The sequence below is a fragment of the Charadrius vociferus genome, unplaced genomic scaffold (genome assembly GCF_000708025.1).
Source record: "Charadrius vociferus isolate BGI_N301 unplaced genomic scaffold, ASM70802v2 scaffold738, whole genome shotgun sequence".
NCBI classification, from domain to species: domain Eukaryota; kingdom Metazoa; phylum Chordata; class Aves; order Charadriiformes; family Charadriidae; genus Charadrius; species Charadrius vociferus.
This window is the reverse complement of record NW_009649467.1, coordinates 58,631-85,162: the sequence shown is the minus strand read 5'-3', so window position 1 is coordinate 85,162 and position 26,532 is coordinate 58,631.

Below are 26,532 nucleotides of genomic sequence, written 5' to 3'. Positions count from 1 at the left end.
TGTCTAATCCTCTCTGCTAGGCATTTTCCCTTACTATTGACTGTTGGCAACACTTTACAAGAGTCCATACACTGTCCTTTTAAAATGAGAAGAATGTGGGGTTTATATGATTTGAAAGTGTGCCTTTCAGTTTTGTTGCTTGCTTGCTTGTTTTGCATCACAGGAGGATTAACTGGAGTATTTGGCTTAACTTCTTTATGTTGTGCACTCATTTGTATCCTTCCAGCATGTCCCCTCTGATTCATATTCTTCCTAAAATAAGCAGTCCCACTTGTTCCTGTTTTCTGGCAATTTCACTGGATGAGCTATGGTCCTTTGTGAAACTCCTGGGATCATTCAGATAAACAGTACTTTTCTTTATATGCAGATCACTTTCTGGGACATTAGTTATGTTTATCTTTTTTGTAAAATAGGTTTTATTTATAGGTCAATTTTCACAAAGTTATCTCTTAAAGATTTCAGGTGGGGAAAAAAGAAAAGGGAAAAAAGGACTGATGTGGAGAATTTCAGGAGCAGTTATCCCAGCTTCAGCCCCAAGAAAGGTTCTGGGACAAATTATTAAACAGTCAATTTATCAGCTGCTGAAGATGAAGTGATTAAAAAAACCCCAACAAACCAAAACACGGACCCTATGGGTTTGTGAAGAATAAATCATGTCAAACTAAACTGATTTCTTTCTTGGGTAGGATAATAGACACAGTACATAGGGGGGATATATAATTTGACTTTTATTAAGCTTTTGACTTTTTTGTTATGATATCGTTATATATTACACAGGGAAATATGTCCAGCATGAAAACACTGCACACAATGGAGTGGAAACTACTCAAAACTAGTTGTAGTTCACAACCAGAGGGAGAGGGCATTTAAAGCGGGGCTGAACCAGCTTGTTTCTATTCAGTATTTTCATCAAGGACCTGGGTAATGAAATGGAGCTTATATTGGTTAAATGCACGGAGGACATCAAGCTGTTATGCTGTGAGGGCAATGGAAGACAAAACTGGAATTCAAAGGGCCTTGTTAATTTGAAAGAAAACTAAATCAACAAGACCAGGTTCAGCTTTTCAAAGTCCTATACCTAGGGAAGATAAGGGGCAAGCTGGAGTGAAAAATGGTGAGTAATAACTGCCCAGGCAGCGTGAATGGCAGGCAAAGATCTTGGAATGGACAACAGCTGAATATAGGTCACTGCTGTGATATTCTTGCAAAAACAACTATTTCACTGTTTAATAAGGATGGGGACAAATTGGAGGTAACTCAAGGGAGAGTTTAGAAAGCACAGAGCGTAAGTTGAAAGAAGGGGTTATGTTTCATATAAAGAAGAGAAAATAGACAGGATAACAGTATCCCAGTTTGCAACAGGTTTTGTGCAGAGGGTGGCAGCTAATTGTTCTCCTTTTATACTTGGGACAGAACAGTAAGACATCAGTTTAATATGGAAGAAAGAAATTCAGGTTGGAGGTTAGGAATGCGTAATGCAAAAAGGGAACAGATCCTTCAGAAGGGCTCTGGACTCCCTCTTGAGGTGTTTAAGAGAAAGCTGGCCAGATATTTGTTAGGAAAGGGAGTTAAGATATACCCAACCCATCCATTAGTACACAGGACCGAAAAGCAGGGTGTCTTGAGTACCCGTTTGACCCTACTTTTCTATGACTGCCCCCCCCGGTAAAATAGTCATTTTTTTAACCTTTTGAATAAAATTACTTAACAGACCCAACTTCCTGTCTGGATTTTTTAACTCTGTTAGTGTCTTCCTTTCCAGAACTGTTACTCTTGTGGTGCTCTGATAGCTTTTTCTGTATTCTGTCTGAAATCTTTCTCACTTGAGGTGTTTTATCTGTGGGACAGCTGTTCCGGCTAGAACGGTGAAAACATGTTCCAGGAGATGATTTTGAACTGTTTGATCCCATATAATACTCGTTATGATTTTAAACATATGAGCTAAACCAAACCTCAGTAAAGCTGGAGTGAGCAACTGGTGTAAAACATAGGCATGGGAGCCGCTTTGTAGAGCGAGTGACAGAAAACCCCATCAGACTTTACCCAAAATGAGAGGATGTGCAAGGCTTTAGTTATGCAGCTCAAAGGGGCTTTTGTTTTCATGTGAGCAAGTGTAAGAGGAAGGGAGGGGTTGTACTGAAATAATGTGTGAGAAAAGCAAGGTACATCACAGAACTGGAGCGTGAGAGGGAGCACAAACTAGAGGGACCTGTCATTGGGTTTGTGCCACTGAAGAAAGTCTACTTTGTCTGTTTGCAGGCTGGGCAAGGCTTCAAGCTGTGAGTAATGACAGGCTCTAGTGTTTGATCCTGTGATCATGGAAACAGAACTTCATACATCCTATGTAAGTAAACATGATTTCATCCGAAAATTACTTGGCTCCATCATGATATCCTCCTCCTAATCAAAACAACTGTCGAGATACTGAATTTTGATGAATCGTTTGAGTCAAAAATGAGCGAGTGTTACAAAACCTCAGTTTAAAAGAAATACTGCTCACAGAAAGTTAGCTGATATCATTATTCCTCCCTCATGGTGATGACAGGTACTGCCTCTTTCTTAAACAGCATGCTCTAAACAAATAAGCAGCCCTCTGTCCTTTTCTCACTCGAATTTCCAAGACCTTATACAAATAAGGCAGAGAAGAGATGCAGACTTTTACGTGAGGATCTAAACCTTCTCTTTCACTTCTACTCCCAACCAACAAAGAACTAGATAACTGAAATTCTTTCAACCTTGTAAAGGACTGTAATGGAGGAGCCCAAAGCTCAGGCAATACAAAGTTATTTAAATCTTGGAGGTCCATTGGAAGGCGTTTGCTTTCAAGCTGGTTTTGTTTTTCTCTCTTTTTTTTTTTTCCTTCTAATGGAAAAAGAAACAAAATGGAAAAAACAAAGATTTCTCTTGTTGATCATGGTTCATGTTCACCATCTTTGATATCGCCATTAAAACCATACTTTTATTTATGTTTAGAGCTGCAGTTCTATTGCTCAGTCTTACACAACCGCTTTCTAGTGGGCAGATCAGTTTGTAACGGGAACCAACACCTTTTTTTCTACCGTGAACTATAATGGTTTTGTTGTTCAGTGAACGATCAGATGTTGTCGTATTTTCTAACTCTGGATATATCTTGTTTTGTACATTGCATGACAGAATCAAAGCTGATATGGTGTTTTGAGAAGCTGATTTTAGAACCGCTGTTATGTTCGAAGGACCGCAGAGCCATAGGAAGACTGTCTGTGCCCCATGTAATCTGAGCATTTCCTGAGTGAGGGGTAAAATATTTGTGTTTGTAGCAAAGGGTAAAATAAATCAAATAGGTTTTCTATGATAGTAACACCTAGATGTAGAACAAGTCCTGACATCAGTAAAGTGTTTGTTCTGCTCCTTCAGAAATAGCACAGGGAATAAAAAGAAGAAAAAACCTGACCTTTTGCCAATGATAATGCATTCATGGGTCTGTTTGTACAGCCGAATATCCAGTGCCTTTATGAAATTCTTTCATATGAGTGACATGTGTCAGATGAAGCTCTTAAGGGATATCTGGCATCATATAAACAACAATTACATGTTTGATTGCACAGAATATAGTATCAAACGATGCCAGCAGCTCCTGTTAATGTCAAAAGATAAAATCAAGCTCATCTCCCAAGGATATTTTACAGACTTTCTAGAGCTGTCATTCAGTGGTATCACTAGTCTTTGTCTTTGGTTCCTTCTGCCTCTAACATAAATGTTTCTTCTAGCTTCAGTCCTTGGATGTGTATTTTCAAGTTGTATAGTCACTGCAATATGAAGTCGTAAAGCTCTCTATATGGGTCCCATATGGTCAGTAAAATCTCAGGCTGCTGTCTGTGACCTACAGTCACATTCAGAGCTGACTTTTGGGTTTCTGTTACAGCTGCCGATCACTGGCAGCAGGTTCCTGGGATGGCATAAGGCTGCTATTGGTGTCGTGGTATTTACCCTCGTGTTCTTGCCTGTGCCAAAAGCAGGTATCAGCACCTGCATTTGTGTGATCTGTCAGCAGTGTTTCCAATGAAGTGGTTTACTTTTCATCAAAGAATCCCTAAAGTTCCTTAAAAATATTGGAAGGGCCAGGCTGATTTACTGCTGTGTCCTATAGTGACAATTACGGGTATGTGAGAAATGGTCCTGGAACTAGAATCAAATCAAAGAGCACAATACTTTCAAAAATACAGTAGGGACTTACTGCTTCTTGATATTTGGGGGAAAGATGTGTGCATGTATTTATGCATCCATATGTCAGGAAACAAACAAACCTCAATAGAGTGTTGCTTATATTTGCTTTCTATTTTGTGTTATCAGCATTTGCTAATTACTTGCATTTTACACAACTGCTGAAGCATTTGTCATGTTCCAGTGTGTGTGAAATACAACCAACTTCCACTAAGAAAGAAGATGATAGAGCATTGTGCTGGTTTAAGGAGGCGTGTCAAGCCCTTGGAAAGGGCTTAGAAAAATCTAGAAAAGATTGGGCAGGAAAAATCTAGAAAAGACAGAATATTCAGGTAGTACACTTGCAAATCCAGATCCAACAGTGTATTTTCTATTACTGATTTTTAACCTCATGATTTGGTGTCAGGGTCTAGCTAGTGATGGTTTATTTCTTCTTTCCAATGCTTAGAGAATTTGATGTGCCCCAGCATTGAAGGAAAGCTTTTAAAATCAACTCTGTTATCCTACAAAGTGGTTTTTTTGGATCTCTGATTGTTGCTTTTTCCAACAGTGGAGTTTCTGTTCAGTCCTCATTTATGGCAAGCACCCAGACAACCTGTCTTCTGTCCTTTTTGTTTTCTAGCAGTCTGACAGCAGTATCCGCTTCCAAGACTTCAGTTAGATTGACATTCATGAGCAGAAGGTATGCATTTCACCTTCACGATGCCCTCCCCAAAATCAGCATGATGTTGTGCCATATACATAATTTATCACTTATTCCACGACAGTAAAACCACACAAGCATTATCTGGTGTGACAAGAGAATGATTTTTTTCTGTGTCACTATTTCCATCATGCTGCTTATCTCCATGCAGACACTTTGTCCCTGAAAATCACCCGACCTGTTTGATAACCTTTGTCAGAACATTGACCAAACACCAAATAAAAGGATATTTTAGTCACTGGCAGAAGCACAAGTGCAGGAACATGCTGGGAGAGCGAGCCAGTGGTGGGCATGATCAGCACTTGTGCACCACGAGGAGTGCCGGGACCCTGGAGTTAATCGCTGTAGCCATTCCCTGTGGCCGTGCTCTTGGTTTAGATTCAAGAAGGCAAACCAGTGCTTTGCTGATCCTTTCTGGAGGGGGTGGCATTTGCTTCTGGCTCTTATCTACAGAAATGTCTAATCCTCTCTGCTAGGCATTTTCCCTTACTATTGACTGTTGGCAACACTTTACAAGAGTCCATACACTGTCCTTTTAAAATGAGAAGAATGTGGGGTTTATATGATTTGAAAGTGTGCCTTTCAGTTTTGTTGCTTGCTTGCTTGTTTTGCATCACAGGAGGATTAACTGGAGTATTTGGCTTAACTTCTTTATGTTGTGCACTCATTTGTATCCTTCCAGCATGTCCCCTCTGATTCATATTCTTCCTAAAATAAGCAGTCCCACTTGTTCCTGTTTTCTGGCAATTTCACTGGATGAGCTATGGTCCTTTGTGAAACTCCTGGGATCATTCAGATAAACAGTACTTTTCTTTATATGCAGATCACTTTCTGGGACATTAGTTATGTTTATCTTTTTTGTAAAATAGGTTTTATTTATAGGTCAATTTTCACAAAGTTATCACTTAAAGATTTCAGGTGGGGAAAAAAGAAAAGGGAAAAAAGGACTGATGTGGAGAATTTCAGGAGCAGTTATCCCAGCTTCAGCCCCAAGAAAGGTTCTGGGACAAATTATTAAACAGTCAATTTATCAGCTGCTGAAGATGAAGTGATTAAAAAAAACCCCAACAAACTAAAACACGGACCCTATGGGTTTGTGAAGAATAAATCATGTCAAACTAAACTGATTTCTTTCTTGGGTAGGATAATAGACACAGTACATAGGGGGGATATATAATTTGACTTTTATTAAGCTTTTGACTTTTTTGTTATGATATCTTTATATATTACACAGGGAAATATGTCCAGCATGAAAACACTGCACACAATGGAGTGGAAACTACTCAAAACTAGTTGTAGTTCACAGCCAGAGGGAGAGGGCATTTAAAGTGGGGCTGAACCAGCTTGTTTCTATTCAGTATTTTCATCAAGGACCTGGGTAATGAAATGGAGCTTATATTGGTTAAATGCACGGAGGACATCAAGCTGTTATGCTGTGAGGGCAATGGAAGACAAAACTGGAATTCAAAGGGCCTTGTTAATTTGAAAGAAAACTAAATCAACAAGACCAGGTTCAGCTTTTCAAAGTCCTATACCTAGGGAAGATAAGGGGCAAGCTGGAGTGAAAAATGGTGAGTAATAACTGCCCAGGCAGCGTGAATGGCAGGCAAAGATCTTGGAATGGACAACAGCTGAATATAGGTCACTGCTGTGATATTCTTGCAAAAACAACTATTTCACTGTTTAATAAGGATGGGGACAAATTGGAGGTAACTCAAGGGAGAGTTTAGAAAGCACAGAGCGTAAGTTGAAAGAAGGGGTTATGTTTCATATAAAGAAGAGAAAATAGACAGGATAACAGTATCCCAGTTTGCAACAGGTTTTGTGCAGAGGGTGGCAGCTAATTGTTCTCCTTTTATACTTGGGACAGAACAGTAAGACATCAGTTTAATATGGAAGAAAGAAATTCAGGTTGGAGGTTAGGAATGCGTAATGCAAAAAGGGAACAGATCCTTCAGAAGGGCTCTGGACTCCCTCTTGAGGTGTTTAAGAGAAAGCTGGCCAGATATTTGTTAGGAAAGGGAGTTAAGATATACCCAACCCATCCATTAGTACACAGGACCGAAAAGCAGGGTGTCTTGAGTACCCGTTTGACCCTACTTTTCTATGACTGCCCCCCCCGGGACAGTAGTCATTTTTTTAACCTTTTGAATAAAATTACTTAACAGACCCAACTTCCTGTCTGGATTTTTTAACTCTGTTAGTGTCTTCCTTTCCAGAACTGTTACTCTTGTGGTGCTCTGATAGCTTTTTCTGTATTCTGTCTGAAATCTTTCTCACTTGAGGTGTTTTATCTGTGGGACAGCTGTTCCAGCTAGAACGGTGAAAACATGTTCCAGGAGATGATTTTGAACTGTTTGATCCCATATAATACTCGTTATGATTTTAAACATATGAGCTAAACCAAACCTCAGTAAAGCTGGAGTGAGCAACTGGTGTAAGACATAGGCATGGGAGCCGCTTTGTAGAGCGAGTGACAGAAAACCCCATCAGACTTTACCCAAAATGAGAGGATGTGCAAGGCTTTAGTTATGCAGCTCAAAGGGGCTTTTGTTTTCATGTGAGCAAGTGTAAGAGGAAGGGAGGGGTTGTACTGAAATAATGTGTGAGAAAAGCAAGGTACATCACAGAACTGGAGCGTGAGAGGGAGCACAAACTAGAGGGACCTGTCATTGGGTTTGTGCCACTGAAGAAAGTCTACTTTGTCTGTTTGCAGGCTGGGCAAGGCTTCAAGCTGTGAGTAATGACAGGCTCTAGTGTTTGATCCTGTGATCATGGAAACAGAACTTCATACATCCTATGTAAGTAAACATGATTTCATCCGAAAATTACTTGGCTCCATCATGATATCCTCCTCCTAATCAAAACAACTGTCGAGATACTGAATTTTGATGAATCGTTTGAGTCAAAAATGAGCGAGTGTTACAAAACCTCAGTTTAAAAGAAATACTGCTCACAGAAAGTTAGCTGATATCATTATTCCTCCCTCATGGTGATGACAGGTACTGCCTCTTTCTTAAACAGCATGCTCTAAACAAATAAGCAGCCCTCTGTCCTTTTCTCACTCGAATTTCCAAGACCTTATACAAATAAGGCAGAGAAGAGATGCAGACTTTTACGTGAGGATCTAAACCTTCTCTTTCACTTCTACTCCCAACCAACAAAGAACTAGATAACTGAAATTCTTTCAACCTTGTAAAGGACTGTAATGGAGGAGCCCAAAGCTCAGGCAATACAAAGTTATTTAAATCTTGGAGGTCCATTGGAAGGCGTTTGCTTTCAAGCTGGTTTTGTTTTTCTCTCTTTTTTTTTTTTCCTTCTAATGGAAAAAGAAACAAAATGGAAAAAACAAAGATTTCTCTTGTTGATCATGGTTCATGTTCACCATCTTTGATATCGCCATTAAAACCATACTTTTATTTATGTTTAGAGCTGCAGTTCTATTGCTCAGTCTTACACAACCGCTTTCTAGTGGGCAGATCAGTTTGTAACGGGAACCAACACCTTTTTTTCTACCGTGAACTATAATGGTTTTGTTGTTCAGTGAACGATCAGATGTTGTCGTATTTTCTAACTCTGGATATATCTTGTTTTGTACATTGCATGACAGAATCAAAGCTGATAGGGTGTTTTGAGAAGCTGATTTTAGAACCGCTGTTATGTTCGAAGGACTGCAGAGCCATAGGAAGACTGTCTGTGCCCCATGTAATCTGAGCATTTCCTGAGTGAGGGGTAAAATATTTGTGTTTGTAGCAAAGGGTAAAATAAATCAAATAGGTTTTCTATGATAGTAACACCTAGATGTAGAACAAGTCCTGACATCAGTAAAGTGTTTGTTCTGCTCCTTCAGAAATAGCACAGGGAATAAAAAGAAGAAAAAACCTGACCTTTTGCCAATGATAATGCATTCATGGGTCTGTTTGTACAGCCGAATATCCAGTGCCTTTATGAAATTCTTTCATATGAGTGACATGTGTCAGATGAAGCTCTTAAGGGATATCTGGCATCATATAAACAACAATTACATGTTTGATTGCACAGAATATAGTATCAAACGATGCCAGCAGCTCCTGTTAATGTCAAAAGATAAAATCAAGCTCATCTCCCAAGGATATTTTACAGACTTTCTAGAGCTGTCATTCAGTGGTATCACTAGTCTTTGTCTTTGGTTCCTTCTGCCTCTAACATAAATGTTTCTTCTAGCTTCAGTCCTTGGATGTGTATTTTCAAGTTGTATAGTCACTGCAATATGAAGTCGTAAAGCTCTCTATATGGGTCCCATATGGTCAGTAAAATCTCAGGCTGCTGTCTGTGACCTACAGTCACATTCAGAGCTGACTTTTGGGTTTCTGTTACAGCTGCCGGTCACTGGCAGCAGGTTCCTGGGATGGCATAAGGCTGCTATTGGTGTCGTGGTATTTACCCTCGTGTTCTTGCCTGTGCCAAAAGCAGGTATCAGCACCTGCATTTGTGTGATCTGTCAGCAGTGTTTCCAATGAAGTGGTTTACTTTTCATCAAAGAATCCCTAAAGTTCCTTAAAAATATTGGAAGGGCCAGGCTGATTTACTGCTGTGTCCTATAGTGACAATTACGGGTATGTGAGAAATGGTCCTGGAACTAGAATCAAATCAAAGAACACAATACTTTCAAAAATACAGTAGGGACTTACTGCTTCTTGATATTTGGGGGAAAGATGTGTGCATGTATTTATGCATCCATATGTCAGGAAACAAACAAACCTCAATAGAGTGTTGCTTATATTTGCTTTCTGTTTTGTGTTATCAGCATTTGCTAATTACTTGCATTTTACACAACTGCTGAAGCATTTGTCATGTTCCAGTGTGTGTGAAATACAACCAACTTCCACTAAGAAAGAAGATGATAGAGCATTGTGCTGGTTTAAGGAGGCATGTCAAGCCCTTGGAAAGGCCTTGGAAAAATCTAGAAAAGATTGGGCAGGAAAAATCTAGAAAAGACAGAATATTCAGGTAGTACACTTGCAAATCCAGATCCAACAGTGTATTTTCTATTACTGATTTTTAACCTCATGATTTGGTGTCAGGGTCTAGCTAGTGATGGTTGGTTTCTTCTTTCCAATGCTTAGAGAATTTGATGTGCCCCAGCATTGAAGGAAAGCTTTTAAAATCAACTCTGTTATCCTACAAAGTGGTTTTTTTGGATCTCTGATTGTTGCTTTTTCCAACAGTGGAGTTTCTGTTCAGTCCTCATTTATGGCAAGCACCCAGACAACCTGTCTTCTGTCCTTTTTGTTTTCTAGCAGTCTGACAGCAGTATCCGCTTCCAAGACTTCAGTTAAATTGACATTCATGAGCAGAAGGTATGCATTTCACCTTCACAATGCCCTCCCCAAAATCAGCATGATGTTGTGCCATATACATAATTTATCACTTATTCCACGACAGTAAAACCACACAAGGATGTCTCTAGCATTATCTGGTGTGACAAGAGAATGATTTTTTTCTGTGTCACTATTTCCATCATGCTGCTTATCTCCATGCAGACACTTTGTCCCTGAAAATCACCCAACCTGTTTGATAACCTTTGTCAGAACATTGACCAAACACCAAATTAAAGGATATTTTAGAGCCCACTTTTCTGCCATGCCTCATCTCAACTTGCTGATACCTTCAGTCTAACAAATGGCAGACAACGCCGTAGACAAAGATGTAGAGATGGCATTGCTCGCTGGTAGCATGTTGATTTTTAAAAGCTGAGGGGCGAAAGCTTAGTCTTTGTGCCTGTTCATTCATTCATTAACACCTCTACTGTGATTGCCAACAGGGCTAAATACATTCTTCATTTTTAATCCCCAGAACCTGATTGTGAGAAGCAGGATGTGATCTTACTGCCTCTTAGGTCAGAGGGAAAATGTTGCATCGGCTACCTGGGGGCTGGTCTTCTCCCAAAAGCAGAAATGGGGTGAGCTCCTACACTTTGAACCATTCTCCTGACACAAATGTCGTGATTTTGGTACCTCCCTCTCCTTTCTGCCACACCACAGCACCTATGTAGGGCTTTGTGATTCAGTTTTTCAGAGAAGGGGAAATCAGCAATGCAAGGTTGGTGGGCAAGGGGAATTTGTTTTACTTAAACATATATGTCAGTCCTGGAAGTGATAGGGATGTAAAGAGCAGTTCTGCCTTCCATGCTTTCTTAATCGGAGCTCACAAGCCAATTCCTGTTTCCCAGGAAACTGCTAGGTCACAATAATTACTTAATTATTGCTAGACAGAGATAGGAGATAGGAGTGTGAAACTCCTGAGCTCTGCCTCAGCCCTTTCAAAGGGTTGTCAAATGAAAAGCAAAATAGATCTATTAAGGTTTTCTTTAAAGATTAAAAATGTCTATCTTTTAAACACAGCTTTTGAATAAGATTATTTTTTTTTAATACCAGGTAGCAAACCCCCTGAAAAGAGAAAATATCTTCTTTTGACTTTCCTACTAAAATAAGATTGGAGAAAATATATAATTTCTGGATAAAATGTTTTTTATTTCAGTTTTGTAGTATTTATGAAAGCATAACCACATGATAAACTTACATGACAGAAATTGAAATATATGTTTCTGAAATTACTATTTCTGAAATTACTATTAACCCTTGATTTTTTTTTTCCCCCCGTACATTCCCTTTTTTCTCCTGTTTTTTTCTATGGTGAATGAAATAGCTTGACAAACTCTTGTGTTCTTTTGTATGACTGAAATATGTAATTTTAATTGAAAGAAAGGGTACAGGTTGTTTTTCTGCATGTTGCTTTTTGCACGATTGAATAGCACATTGCTTTTCAATGGCAGTTGCTTGAAGAAAATTAAAAAAACTTCTTCCTCTTGACAGTGTCTTACATTTGGATGCCAATTAGATTTCTTTACTATTATGTCACATTGGAAATTACTAAGTTACACTGTAAGACAAAGAAAAGCTAACATGTTGGTTTTGTTACTGGCAAAGGTGATCATTTTTAAGTAAGTTCAAGCCGAGCCATTCAGAGGTAAGAAATTTGCACTTAACTGCAAACTAATTGAAAAAAAAGATAATACAGTGATTATTGAGAATGCTTTGTTCATATTAAGTCAATTATTATTAGCCAATTGCCAGAGAGGGTTTTGCAAATTGAACTACATTAGATAATTGTACTATGATTTTGTAAACCATAGTTGCACCAATCACAGTGTAGCAAATTACACCGCCGGGAAAGTAAATACATAGTTATGCCTCAGTGGCTGTAAAGTGTCTCTGTGCTCTGACTGAGACAATCCCATTTAAGAGCAATAATCTTCATATTTTGGAGTTCACATAGTTTGCCTGTATTGTCTGTGATGGAGAGGAGAAAATGTCCCTAAGGTCACTTTCATTTTGTTGCATTAAGGTAAAGGCCTGTGAAAATGGATTAAGAATGGTACTTAAATTCTAAAAGCATCGCTGTAAAGTGTATTGGAAGTGAAAATGGCTTTTTGTTCATATTCCAGTTATTGTGCCCATTAGACACTATATTGGTTAAAAAAAAAAAGCCTATCAGTGAATTGTGGTGGATACATATGAATCATTTCTTATTGTCTTTCCTATTGCATCATGTATCATTCTACTTGGAGCTTAGCGTTAGCATAATTTTGTTGAAAATAACATTTTCTTCAATGCTACGACATTTTAATCAAGAAATGAAAAAATATTATTTGTACTTATGCTGAAAAATATAGGTTTATTCCTTCATATTAACTTCTTGAACCTAATTTAAGTACAAATACTTTAAACAAAATTCACCAACATCAATATCAAATGTGTACAAAGCCAAAATAAAGACTTATGTGGAAGCTTTTCAGTGGTATATGTCGGTTAGCATTTCCTTTTCCTTTTGGAAATCTCTTCTATGTTATTGTTGTAGAATGACCCGTTTTAGGTTGATTCGTAGTTATTGTATTAAGTAGAGCACTCTGAACATTATTAGCTGAGCACTGGTGAACTGGAGAACTGGAGCGGTTCTGATTGTCATTTTTTCACCGATGTATCCAGCACTTTTAACTACACTTCAGCTATTTTGTAGGCACAGATTATGAGCTGTTTGCTGTGGCATACAGTGATGGTGGGTGATGTGCGTGTGGTGTGGGGTTCATCTCGCGGCAGGACTGGACTGATGTGAACGCAGGTTGAACCCAGAGGGCTCCTCTGCAGGGGAGCTGATGAGGTCCCCCTTTGCAGGAACCAGGGAACACAACCCAGGAGAGGTTGACCAAGTTTGGGAACACAACCTGAGAGAGGCTGTTGCTAGAAGAAGTGTCCTCAAACCAGAACAAGAAGGGAAGCCTCCAGGGGCCAGTTCCTGAGGCTCAGAGAGAACGAGGAGGGTTTGCAATTGGGGATTTCCATGGGAACAGGCTCGGGCGAGCTGCCCAGGTACAAAGGGAAAGGCAAGCACAGATGATGCCTGGGGGAGGCAGCTGGAGGAGCTGATGAAAGCTGTCCCCAGGGTTGGTGCACGGTGTCAGAGGAGTGCATGGCCTTGTGCTGCTGACTTGACACCCCAGTGGTGGCATGCAGAAAGCTGGGAGAGGGGCTTGCTGGTGGTGCCTGAGGGGAGGGAGATGGCTGGAGGCCTGGGTGAATACGCAGAGCTGCCAAAGGTGTGGAAGTGCAAGTAGCTGAAGCCTTAGGAGCCAGCTGTGCCCCGGACCAGAGGGCTGAGGGCAGCTGCAATGCCCATGTCTCCCCGGGAGCTGGTCCCCGGGGCGGTGAGCCTCTTGCAAGCACGCTTGGGTGGAAAGTGTCAGTTGTACCCGGGGGAAAAGAATCGCTCTTTAGCTCAAAACTTAAATGTAAAGGGTAAATCAGCACCGTGCATCACTTGGTCCGAAGTGGTGGACATCAGGTGGAGCTGCTCTTTAAACAATAGTAGGAACTGTATTAATGTGAACGATCATTTTTTACCTGTTATTAATTATTTAATAAGGACTGATGGAGTGAACAAAAAAGATTGAGTGCAGTAAGTACAGAACTTACAGACTTCCCTGGAAATGCTTTAATATTTGATGCAGAGATTCTTTTTACGAGCAAACCTGTGGTCACAGCAGGTATTAGCTAAAATGGCCCGCAAAAGGAATGTGATTTCCCCCTCCTCCCCCCGTCCCCCAGCCCGGCGGATGTGCTGCTGATGGTGAGTTATATTGAGCAGCGGTGGAGATCTGCAGCGCAGCTCCCCCCTCTCCCCCTTTCAGACATGGGTTGCCTTTCTCCACCATCGCTGCGGCTATGGGTTTAGCCTCTGGGAGCACAGTTTACCTCCGCAATTTATTTCTCCGTTTCCAATTTTGCACTGCAAACTTCCCAAGCGCGCGGTTCCTGGAGAGGGGTGGCTTTGCCCTGAGCTCGCTGGTGATGGACGCCTCGGGGCAGCTGGGAGGAAGGGGAGTAAACGCGCTGAGAACATGATGGAGAGCCTGTGTGCGGGGGAGCCCTGTCACCCTTTTGCCCCTAATAAACCCCAGCCCACAAACCAGCTCTGGAGAGGTCACGCCAGTCACTCGTGGATAACATGCTTGTGGAGCAGAGGTGGGGGAGTGAGCCTGGAGCTGGCCTGGTGACCATTGGTGGCCCAGCGGCAGGGGAGGGGTGGCCAGCTGGGCCAGCACATCTCTGGGTGCAGCTGTTGCAGCTCAGGGCTCCCGAGTCCTGCTTTGGGGGTGTGAAAGGAAAACTCCTCTCTTTTGGGCCAGCTGATTTCAGTGTGTCCTGCAGCCTTCAGCACTTCAGGGAACTTAGCAAAGGTAGGAGTGCATGTGGCGGCCATTTGTGTGGCAGCCATTTGCTTGCAGAGCCCCATGTGTGATGGCCTTTTACCTGAGGCAGATATTTGCCTGAGGCTCCCCACATGTGGTGACCATTTGCCCCAGGCAGCCGTTGCCTGAGGCTCCTCTTGAGAGGTGGCCATGAGGTGGCTGTTTGCCTGAGGCGCCCCATGTGTAGCGGCCATTTTCCTGAGGTGGCTGGTGTGCTGGATTTCATCCCTGAGGGGACAGTGTGTCCCGTTGGCTGTGACTTGGCAGTAGTGAGAGGAGAACAGGGCTGCTGACATCTGAGAGAAGGAATTGGTGACAGCCGAGAGATGAGTGGGCCAACAAAGGGCAGCTCCGTGCTACTGTGCGGCCCATCGTATGAGCCAGCACAAGGCAGCCCTCAGGAAATGGCTGTCGGGAGGCACCGGCCCAGAGTGACTGATCTTGTATCCTCCTGAGGAAAGCATGAAGCTTCATGAAGGAGGGCTGGGTTGGTAGCTTTGTCTAATTTCAATTTGCCTCGCTTGGCTTTGTGGTTCTGGGGTTTTGTTTTTTGTTTGTGGTTTTTATTTTTTGTCATTGGGTCTTGCTAGACTTAGTCTGCAGGATTTAAAAGCCATGCTAACAGGTGTATTCTCCTTAAAAAAAAAAAAAAAAAGGTTTAGTCAAGGCAACTTTCTAACTTTTTTACTACTTGAAAAAAAAAAAAAAGGTTTAATCAAGGCAACTTTTTAACTTTTTTACTTCTTATCCCTCATTTTCATTCCTAAAACCTCTTATATCCGTCCTTCTCAATTTTTCAATATCCTTAAACCATGAGAAGTGGTCCACAGGCAGTATTTTGTTATGGGTCTCAGCAGTGCCTCAGAGATGAGCAGAACCACATCCCCATTTCTTGTTATTCTCTTTCCTGCAGCCAAGGATCGCACTGGAACTTGGCACTTACTTCAGAGTTGCTGCTGTGTGAGACAGGGTCCCCCACTCTGTAGGTGTGGATGACAAACTTTATTCATAGCTTCATAACTTTAAATTGGGGTGCACTGCAACTTCTTTGTGGGGTTTTTTTGTGTGTGTGTAGACGCAGCTTAATAAGCATCTGGGTTCATTCTGAATGAATACCTTAATTTTCATTGTTTATCATTCTGACTGTTTGCTGCTAGTTGTATTTGCAGGGATGTCATATTTACCTCCAGACTGTAAATACTGTATTGTCAATGGGACTGACTTCTCTTGAGTCTTGATTACCTCTAACAAATGTTTTTTTATGTTTCTTTTCTTGTTTTCAATACTTACCTTATTTAGTCAGTTTTTAATCCATTAACTATATACTTTAGGGCTTTAAAAACCTTACAGAATTCTGAGTATATTGCATTTGTTCTCTTGTCTTTATCAGCCAAACTTGTAATCCCATCAAAGAATGAGGTGTCTTTGACTCTGCAGGAACTGCTTGTGGAAAATAGGCTACAAAGAGATTTGGAACAGCTGTTTTGCTGGAGAATTAAAACGCTGTGGAATAATGTAAGTAAAAAAGACTTTAAACTTTTTCAGTCCAGTAGTGTTTTCAGATATCCATGCAGCTTAATGTTGGCATCTTTTCTAAGTGCTTATGTAGTTTATGGAAATTTGCATGACATTTTTGCCAGCTTCACAGGTCTGGGCCTTTTGGTTGAATTTTTATTCAAACTGTGGGTGTAAGAGCAGTGTGTGGCACCAGCTTGACCTGTTTTCAGTTAATTCATTCCCCCTTCAAAATATGACAAGTTTGCATTTTTAACAAAATGGGCACTGTTTGACTGCATTGCTGTTTCATTTCTCATGATGCTGTAAAATTAGAATGTAAATTTGTTTTTCTTTGCAAATATTCTTCTTCCTATCCATTAAGCACCCGAGGGCTTGAACTGACCTGAATTTGTGTTTTACTTTCTTGCTTTTTTTTCATTCTTGTAAGTCTTTTCTGTACAAGTATTGAAAAAAATGGGAACCTTTTTTATGAAATAAGTTAACTAGTTCCAGGTTTGTTCTAAGTCCACATATATAAAAAAACCAACTCCCACCTACTATGTTCTGCAACACAAAGGAATTCAAGTATGCTGATAGCACGGTCATAAGGTACCCTTTCCTCTTGTCTGCATATTTATTTGATGTTAAGGTAAAATAACATTAATTCTTTCCAAGTTGTCTGTCCCTTTTTTCCCTCAGCAATTAGTGGAGACTTAAGACTTCAGAAAAAAATTGTGTATGAAAAGAAAGTATGTACAGGCAATACAAGAGCAATGTCAGAGTAGTAATGACTTTGTTTCCTTTGTACGTCTTTGTTTATGTGATTTATTAACTGTGATTTGTTTATTACTTGTGGCTTTTTTCCCTGCTTATGTTTGGCTTATTTTTCTCTGTGTGGTGGTAAGTAGCTAGAATGCTACCATTGGTAGTTCTGTTGCCTACTGAATACGTTCTTTCTTCTGAGATGAAAGTGTGCTTCAGCTGTGTAGCTATCAAAGAACCATGTGATCCCATCCTCATTGTGCAGAGGAAAACATCTATTTCAGTTTCTTCTTACATTTCTATCCAGGGCATGGCTAACTTCTATGGAAATTAGATTGTTTGTACACACACTTACAGCTTCAGCATCAGTATAGTGCAAAACTAAATTAAAAGTGGGAAAAGGAATTATCATGCAAGTGGATCGTCTCTAATTTTTAGAAATGGAACAGTTTTTACTTCTTTATAGAAATCTTCTGCTAGAAAGTCAAAATCATATGGAGGGTGTGCACTAATTCTGTCAGGGGCAAAAAGTTTTCAGTTTAGAACTAGAAAACTAGTTTTCAGTTTAGAACACTAGAAATAAGGACAAGAAATGAGCACTTCCAAGGCCTATGAAAGCCTCTTTCTCCTTCGTCCTAAAGTCTCTAATTGTGGTAAGTAGGAGCAAATATTTAGTCTTAAATTAACAATATACGTTTTGGATGTATCAGAAATGAATGAGAGAAGAATAAGACATTCAGGTAAACACCAGCATTTACTTTAGCACAAAATCAGCCACAGAAGATTTAAACATAATCCTGGATTCTACAGAGCTCAAACTACTATATTTCTTACCCAACACAGCACTTAAGCACATACTTACCTCTACCTATTTACATGGTTCTGCTGAGATCTGTGAGGAATATTCATGAACTTAAAGGCAGAGCAATGACAGAAATGCTTTGTTAATTCAAGGATAGAATGCTTCTAACATTGTAGGATCAAGCCTTTCTTCCTTTTTGTGCCTTTTTTGAAGTTATTTTTTTATTTAGCTATTATAATGTAGACTGCTGATCTCTCATGGGACTCTATTTTTATGTGTATGTTTTATAGGATTAAAAACAAAAAAGATGATGACTTTCCTTTCTAGAGAAAAAGTAATACTTTCCCGCGTGTACTGTTACACTGACTTTCCAGGTAGAGAGGAGCACCAGGGGAACTGTTAGTGTGCATGTTAACTCTAAAACCTGCTTGCAACCACTGATTTTTTTTTTAATGCGTTTTAGTCTAATCCTGCTGTGCACTTTTTCGCAACAGTGTAGGTACAGCCTTGTCTCAGTGACTGCCTGACGTTGCAGGGTCAAGCCTCTTCTGCACCCACCAGCCAAACTGTATTTTCCTTTCAGTGTTGATGTAGCAATTGTGGACATATCGCACTAGATGTGATAGGACTATCGTCTGTACTAAACATGGTGGGCGGCAGACTGATGGTGTGCCAAATGATACCTCAGTGTGGCAAAATATGGTGTTAGCCAGAAGTATCTTAGCTTTGCATGCTATATTAATGCAGTTACGTTGCTTCTGGTGGCCAAGCAAGCACACTTAGAGCCCTCTTCACTTGACACTGCTGCATACAGATACACCGAGATAAAAGGGCGTCCTAAGGAGTGTAACATGTTAGCCAGAAGCTGTGTATCATGACCTCAGTGGGATATTTCTTTCTGTAGTGGTTTGGGGTTTTTTTTCCCACCCATGCAGTGTCGCAATGCAAAGAGGGGAGTGGAAGCAGTGGGGAAGGAAGAGCTGGTCTTCCCATTTCACAGACTGAGGTGTGCAAAAATTAGCCCAAGGCTACAAATAATGTCTGTTGTAGAGCTGAGAATGGAGGACTTGTCACAAGTTGTCATCTTGGCCACCACCTTGACTGTGGTATTAGAGAGTATGTGCCTCTTCTGTTACACAGCTGGAAGGAATTTAACTTAAACCACTTGTGTGCACAGGTCTGCATCTTCCTCATCACTAATGATGCACTGCACTTAACTGCTGCTTTACGGAGTCCTGCTAGGTCAGGCTACGGAAGAATTGCACTAGAGGAGGATAAATGATGTAGAAATGACTCTTTGTCTACAGAATGGAACAGAAAGCAATTGTTTTTCACAAAGTAGTTCAGAATTTCTCTGGTAAAGTTGGTAGAAGAATGCAACTTACTGTACTGTTTTTGAATAGTCCAAAAATCTGTGAAATACAGCACTTCCTTTTAATCCCTGTGTTTTTTTTCATAACAATTTGATTTCTAGACTGCTTTATAGCTATTAGTGGCCAATCTAAAAATTAGAGACCGGACAGATGTGAGAATATACTGTCTTAAACAGTTGGTAGCTATCGAAATCTATGGGAAAAACATCTCATGTAGACGAGACTGTATCTGAGAATGGGCAGGGCAGTAAATTCACCATTTTCACTAGTTTAGAGTCCAGTGCTGACTGTGGAGATGGTCTGATCCTCCTGCTTTCAACCCTGTTTAGTAACAAACGGGCATGAAGAAAAGCTGGTGACATAAGACAAACATCTATGTTAATAGTGTGCCATTGAGTTTGATAAATGTACTCAGGAAGCAAAGCAATAAAAGATTTCAAGGTTTAGACCAAGCAATTACTTTGGGACTTGCAGAATGGACTTCAAACTGGTTGTCTGTGGATGCTATATCTGTTTCAGAGATTAAAATGTCAATGTTTTATAATGCTGATTCTTATCAGTGTAAGAGAGACCAATAAATGTAGGTTATCCTTGTATTGCTTTATGTAAGGGACTTCAGAAGGCTTGTGAAGTGTTATAGGCTGAAATTTGGAAAACATTTCAAGTCAAAAGTTAACAGGCTTGTTTTGACCCCTGTAATAAACACATGTTATTCCAGGTAAGATGAATTAAGATGGAGAAAAGGGAGCAAAGAGATCAGAACACACTGCGAGCTATCTTATATTGGTGCTTGTTCAGTGTAACTCTATTTCAGTCGATGCAGGTATATCAGCCAAAAACCACTGGAGCTAGCAAAAGAGTACAGACCCCTGCGGATCCAGGCTTGTACTTGGAAAGGGGGAACTTACTCTTTAGGATCTGTTGGTTTTCCTTGCAACTTCTTTAAAATTCAGGATGTTTTATGATTATCTGACGTGAATATTTTAAAGCAATTCTAAGAAGAAACACAAAGTCATGACTAATGTCCCAGCATGCGCTTAACTTAGCATATGGTTTATGTTTCCTTGGGGTTTCTTTATTAGCTCATGAAGGAAGGTAGTGGTACTTCTGTGCATATAGAATTCAGAAGGTTTAAATTCTGCCTTTTTTGAAGTCAAAGTATAGAATAGTGTGTTTAGTAGTCTCTTCCTGTATTGCTGGCAGGCCTGCTTTTTTTTTTTTTTTTTTTTTTTTTTTTCAACAAGTCAGTGAAAATTGAAATAGGCTGTAGTGAGCCAAACTATAAAACATATATGGACATTTATTGATAGCAGTCCCTGTGCTCTACTCAGTCACAAAGATAATAGAAATGCTTCACAATATAACCTGAAGATTTTTTTCTGACCCTTTGCCATTTAGGAATTGCCCAGCCTCTGTGGTAAGTGTTCATTTATCTTTCCCATTTCTCTGTAGGTTTTATATTACTTTTTTTTTTTGGTACATAACATAGTACCCTTTATGTGTATAATGGAGATTTTTGACAGTTTCATATATATTGAAATCTTTCCGTGGGGAAATGATTTAGTATAATGGGTTTTATGTTGTTAGGATCAAAATTGAGCATATACTTTTGATCTACTTTGTAACCAGCCCCATGAAAAGAGTTCTCCCCCAAATGTCAAAACCCTATGTTGTAAGTGCTTTATTTTCTTACTTCTTTCACTTTCGCCACAGATTTTTCACTGGAAGGGGGAGCTAAAGAATTCTATTACTTACAGCATCTTTGTGGTGGATGACATTTAGCTTTGTCTAAAAGGATTGTGCAAGATTTACCAAATAAGGAGAGTAAATGGAGGAAGGAAATACCGGGCAGGTGGATATGTAGTTACCCAAAGCTGTGCCGGGGTGGGCTGACTTTACAACTCTGGTGGTCTGGGCTGTGCAGTGAGAACAGCAGGGGCATAGCGTTGTGTCTGTGCAGGGCCAGACTGACCTCAGTGGGGCCACGTGTAGCTTATAAGGTCCTGCTGCTCTTCAGGTGAGATTAGAACATAGTGTCAAAAAAGCTAATTTTTTCTGTGAACTATTATCACAAATGCTTTCACTCTGTGCTGTTACTTTCTGCTATATTGTCTGCAATCCAGAAAGGATCCAGAAGGAAAAGCAAGATCTTCCTTGAGCATGTCCGGGGCAGTGTAAAGTACTACTCCAGTGGAAGGGGGAAGGAAAGGAAAAAAAAAAAAAAAAAAAAGGCTTCATTTTGCCACTGTGGTTTTACCACTTGCTGAGTTTGAAGTCTGCAAAAGGTCTCATGTGTCTGACTATTTGGCCCTTTGATGTACATCACCTGAATAAATGAAAGTTCTTGTTGTACTTCACATGGCAACCCTGAAAGGATCAGGAAAAAGGGACTGATTTCAGCAAGTAAATAACCAAGTTGGATGAAAAATCAGTCTGTGTTTTCTTTTTTCAGTTTTTCCAGTGGTCTTCAGGGACTGAAGCAGTTGCTGAGGAGGACAGGCAGTGAAACAAGGGGTTTTCTTTTGGTTGGTTGTTTTCTTTTTCTTCCCCTCACCTCTCTGCCTCCACAAATGTAGGTGTTACTTCTCCGCTGGAGGTCTTTCAGCTTCCTTTTAGCAATAGGGAATGCTTGCTATTTTTACCACTTTAAGTGCTTTATTTCAAGTAAAAAAATGTGAAGACTTTATTTAGTCCTTTGCAGGCAGCTGCTGCTGAAGAAGCAAACCTGTTTATTACTATTACTGGAGCACAGAGTAAAGGCAAATTACACCAGGATTTGTGCATAATTAGAGATCTGTGAAGGGACAGGGCCTTGAGAAACCTGGAGACAGTCATGCCTTCTTGACCTAATGGAGAGCGTTAGCTCTGCCCTTGTACTTGAGACTAACTAACAGCAAGATAGCTGAAGCATGTTTTCAGTGGCAGTGTGAAACAAATGCTGCAGTGAAATACACTTGGAACAGAAACAAATGGGCTGACAGCAGTGTGCAAGTCTGCAGTGACTTTTTAGAAGTGCATGTAATACTTGAAGTAGGTGATTGTAAATGCAGGAGTATACTTTGTTTGGGGTTTAAATTGAGATGTGCCTCCTCCTCCCCAGCATACCAGCTCTGGTTCTGCAGCCATGCACCTCTGCTGAGTCCTGCACTGGGAGCACTGTCCCCCTCTGCCAGCTGAGGACTGGGGTCTAAGAGAGGGTAGCAGGCTGATGGAGCAAACCGGGGGGTGGAGCACTGGGTAGCAGTGATTCAGTAAAGGGATATAGGCCCCTGGTAGTACAGTCCATGCCTATAAGAATCATCAAGGTTTTTGCAACAGAGGTGAGTTTAAAAACTGGGTCATCTCTCTCCATCTGACTCTCTTCTCTGTCTTTTAAATTGTGTTCGCAGTTTGACACTTGTCACTGTGTGACTAGTCAAAACATAGTCATTAGAGGTGAGTGATTTTAACTGGGAGAAAGAACTGGTTATTTTAGAATCATTTGAGAGACAAATTCTACCATTTAAATTTAGCAGCCTGAAGAACTGATAACTAGCTTCCTGAGAGGAGTGGTGACTTTTGGAAACGAAACCAACTAATCCTAATGGGCCATGGCACACAAACTCTAGTATCAATGGCATTGATGTAAGCACCTTGAACATGTGGAAGCTGATTTGAGCAAACACACACACAAAAACCCAAACAAAAATGCCATATCATGAACAAGCTGGGTGATGGAGTAATATGGTATAAAGTTATTCTTGGCCCCTGAGCTGTCCTAAAAATTTTACTTGTGTTAATGCTTTGTGGTTAGTAATGTGGATGTGCCAGAAAAATATTTCTAAGGCATGCCATATTGCCATGTTGGCTTTTTGTACTTGTATTTATATTTTTCTCCCCCCAAAGTGAGATAGCTGTATTCCCCAATCTTGTTAGCGCTTAAATATATACTTAATTCTGTGCAAAGATCTAATCACGTGCCTATCTGTTTGCAGTACCAGAGCTTTAATACCTGTCAACTTTCTTATGCACTGACTTTACCTCCAGTGCTTCAACAGACTTAAAGGAATCCTATGGTGAGTTAATCTCTTTCTGCCTTGGCTCTTAGTTACTAGAAGTAAAAGGGGAAAGAGATTTGTTTAACTGAGATTAAAAGAGAGGAGGCCAGGATGAGAGAAAGAGAAAAGAGAAAAACAAGGAAGGCATTTCAGGCAGTAGAAACGCTGTACGTAGGGTCACACTTCCCATCATAAAAAAAAAAAAGCCTGCAAAAGACTCAGTATTTTGCAGTCAGGCAGAGGATTGGGAGGGGCAAGACAATGTGGTAGAGCAAGAAAAGAAAGGAGCATCCAGCACTGGACATACACATACAAGGAAGAATTATGAAATCCACTAATCCACTGATAGTCTGATGTATGAATCTGATCTAATTTTTTGTCCTTAGAATAAAAGTGGGTTTGATGCTGGTTTTTTTGGTATAATAAAGGAGTAAGCTTAAAGGAGACAGGGAAATCTCTCTCCTTTCCCACCTTTACTCCTGAAATACTGATATATCAATATTGTATCAGTATGCTTTTGGGTTTCCCTTGTGCCCCTTTGCTTTATATACTATAGCCTAAGAAATAGTTTTGTTGCCGTGTGTGGTCTATAGTGAAATGTGATGCTGTGTAAACATTTAGATCTTTAATTTTATTGCAATACATTAACAACTTAGAAATTATGCAGTGAAAACCAGTGGGTGGCGTTGGGCTGAGAGATACTGGAAAAGAATTCCTAACCATCATGTTGGTTATTCCTGGTCGGGAAGTTGGTTGAAGGTGAAATATACCCTTTCTTTGTCTGTGACAAGGATGTGGGGTTCTGCCTCTAAAAGTCAATCTAGATCAGAAGATATGACCCAAAGCCTTGTCAGACTTGCTTGTAATGGTAAAAGAATTCCATTTCGTGTTGTCGACTTTTCATTACTCTTTGTGTCACAAAAATTGTTCACTTCAAATCTCCCATGTTCCTGAGCTGAATTAAATCGGCTGAGTTCTGGTTTGATGTAGTATTTGCTCTCTGGTTGCTAGATGGACCCAAACTGTTGCTGTCTTTTATCCTCTGAAGGAAGTTAAAGCAGAAAAATAAGTGAATGTGCTTTTTGATAATGGGAGAGAGGAGAGTGTACATCACATGACAACAGAAAGCAATCACAGGAAAGAGCAATTTCTCCCCTCTTCAAGAAAGAAACCTCAAAAAAATAAGAGGAATGTTGTCATTAAAGGGAGCATCATTTCTAACCTTACTTTGTTTGTCATCTTCCACTGCAGAGCTTTCATCAGTAGTCTTCCTCATCCTGTCTTATTTTAAAAACAAGAATTAACATATAATAAATTAATAACATATTATTATATGTTGAAATGAATTGTTGGTCAGACACTCAGATGTAAACGCTGCCTGGCTTTGAGGAAAATGTTATTCAGTTGCTTCTCTGGGCCAAAGAAGCAATCTTTTGGTCAGTGTGTTCATGACATCTTAGTAGGACAGTCTCACTTCACTAAGGCTGACAAATTGATCTTGACATATTGAAAGATGGTTCAAATAAAACGATAGCTGGGAAATGATAAGAAGTTTAGGCTAGGCTAAGGAGCAATGCATTGAACTTGTGATACTATTTAGTTTGTTTCAGTTACAAAATAGACAGGATGCCCTGATTAGATTTGAAAGGGTAAAAGAGATCTGGGGAAGTTGTATCAGCCCTTAAGGGGTTTTTAGGAGCAAGTCAGACGAGCACCTGGTGACGTCAAGTTATTTGATCCTACGTCAGTGATGGAGTCTCCAGAAGTCATTTTCAGCCCACATTTCTTTAATTCAGATTATATGTACAACACAAAGGACGGAGAAGTATGAATTGTGTGAAAACCAATTCTGACTCTTTGGAGGACTGTGATTTAATGCCCTCCTCCTCTCCCTCTGTTGTATGAGAGTCCATGCCTATCTTTAATGGGAGCCTTTCTACTCATATTATACAAGAAATCCACCTGAATTAAAGTTGCAGTTGGGGATGTTCTGTTTCCCCCCTTCTTTTAGCCCTTCATGTGCTTAGGTAGGAGAACTCTTTAAATATATAGAGATTTTCGGTATGTCAAGTCTTACCTCTTCTCACTTTGAGGTGAGGAAGGAGCAAAAGAGGAGCTTATGCAGGCGCAACACCTAAACAAAATTTGCCATACTTTGGCTGACAAGCACATGCCAAAATTGCCTTTTTGTTCTCTTCATTCAGAAATTGTTTGCCCATTAGTGGTTCAGTGACTAGCTATGAAAAGACAGGAAAATATTTTTTTTGTATTAAAAAACCAGGATACTTTCACCAAGCTGTCCCCTGAAGGCTTGTGGAAAGCTAAAGTCTAAGGGGGCAGCTGAGATTTCCAAATCAATGTGTCAAGACATAAAAAGTTCCCTGCTTCTCTGAGAAGTTGACTTGTCTGACTTTAAATATTTAAGTCCACCTTTACTCTCATGACTTTGGTCTTAAATTTGTCCTTCTAGTCTTTAGAAGAACATTTTCCCATTTCCCTGTAAGACAGAACCTGTCTTGTGAGGTTTCCATGCATAACTTCAAGCTATTTACATAGAAATGTCAAGGTAAAGCTTGCAATTGCTTTACCTTGGGGGCTCACATATGGTAAACAAAATACAATAGGAGCTGGGTAATAAAATATGAGTGTTGATGAGCTCAAATAAGGATTTTCTATCTCACTAGTAAAAGTAAAAAGCTTTGTTTAAATTAATAATTTTATTAATTATTACCTGGCATAAAATGGCAGCTGTAGAATGCATTGAGAACTGAGGATAACTTAGTTGATCTGTTGTAAAGCAAATTAATATTAACAATCTGTCTATTTTTCCATGTAATTAAGCAAATAATGATCAAAGCTCAATGCTTTTCTTGGAGATTAATGATGTCTTCGAAAATTAATGGTGTGAGGTGAAAGCAAGGACCATTAGCCGTAGCAAATTGTTAAGAATCCAGAAAACACACTGGGCTGACTCATTAATTTGTTTTATGATTATTTAAATACTGCTTTTTCTTTTATTTGTTAGAAAACAAATTGATATTCATACATGCTAAATAGTGCAAGATTTAACATTTTCATAGCAAGCAGCCAAATAAAGAATACACTCAGGTTCCAGCCAGGGTCAGCTCTGAGAACAAGCATAATGACTGTCTGGCAATGTCACCTGAAGTCTCTACTTCTCACTCTTTTCACCGCATGGATTCCAGGATTCATTACTGGTACTTAGTCGTGTTGCTCTCGCTCATGAAATTACTCTCCTACTAGGTGATTAAAGCAAAACTAGCATGCGGTGTTTGCAGGAGCAAGTCCCATACACTGCTGCCTTAGTGCCTGGTAAAGGAAACACATTAGCACTTTAACTCTACTTGTGC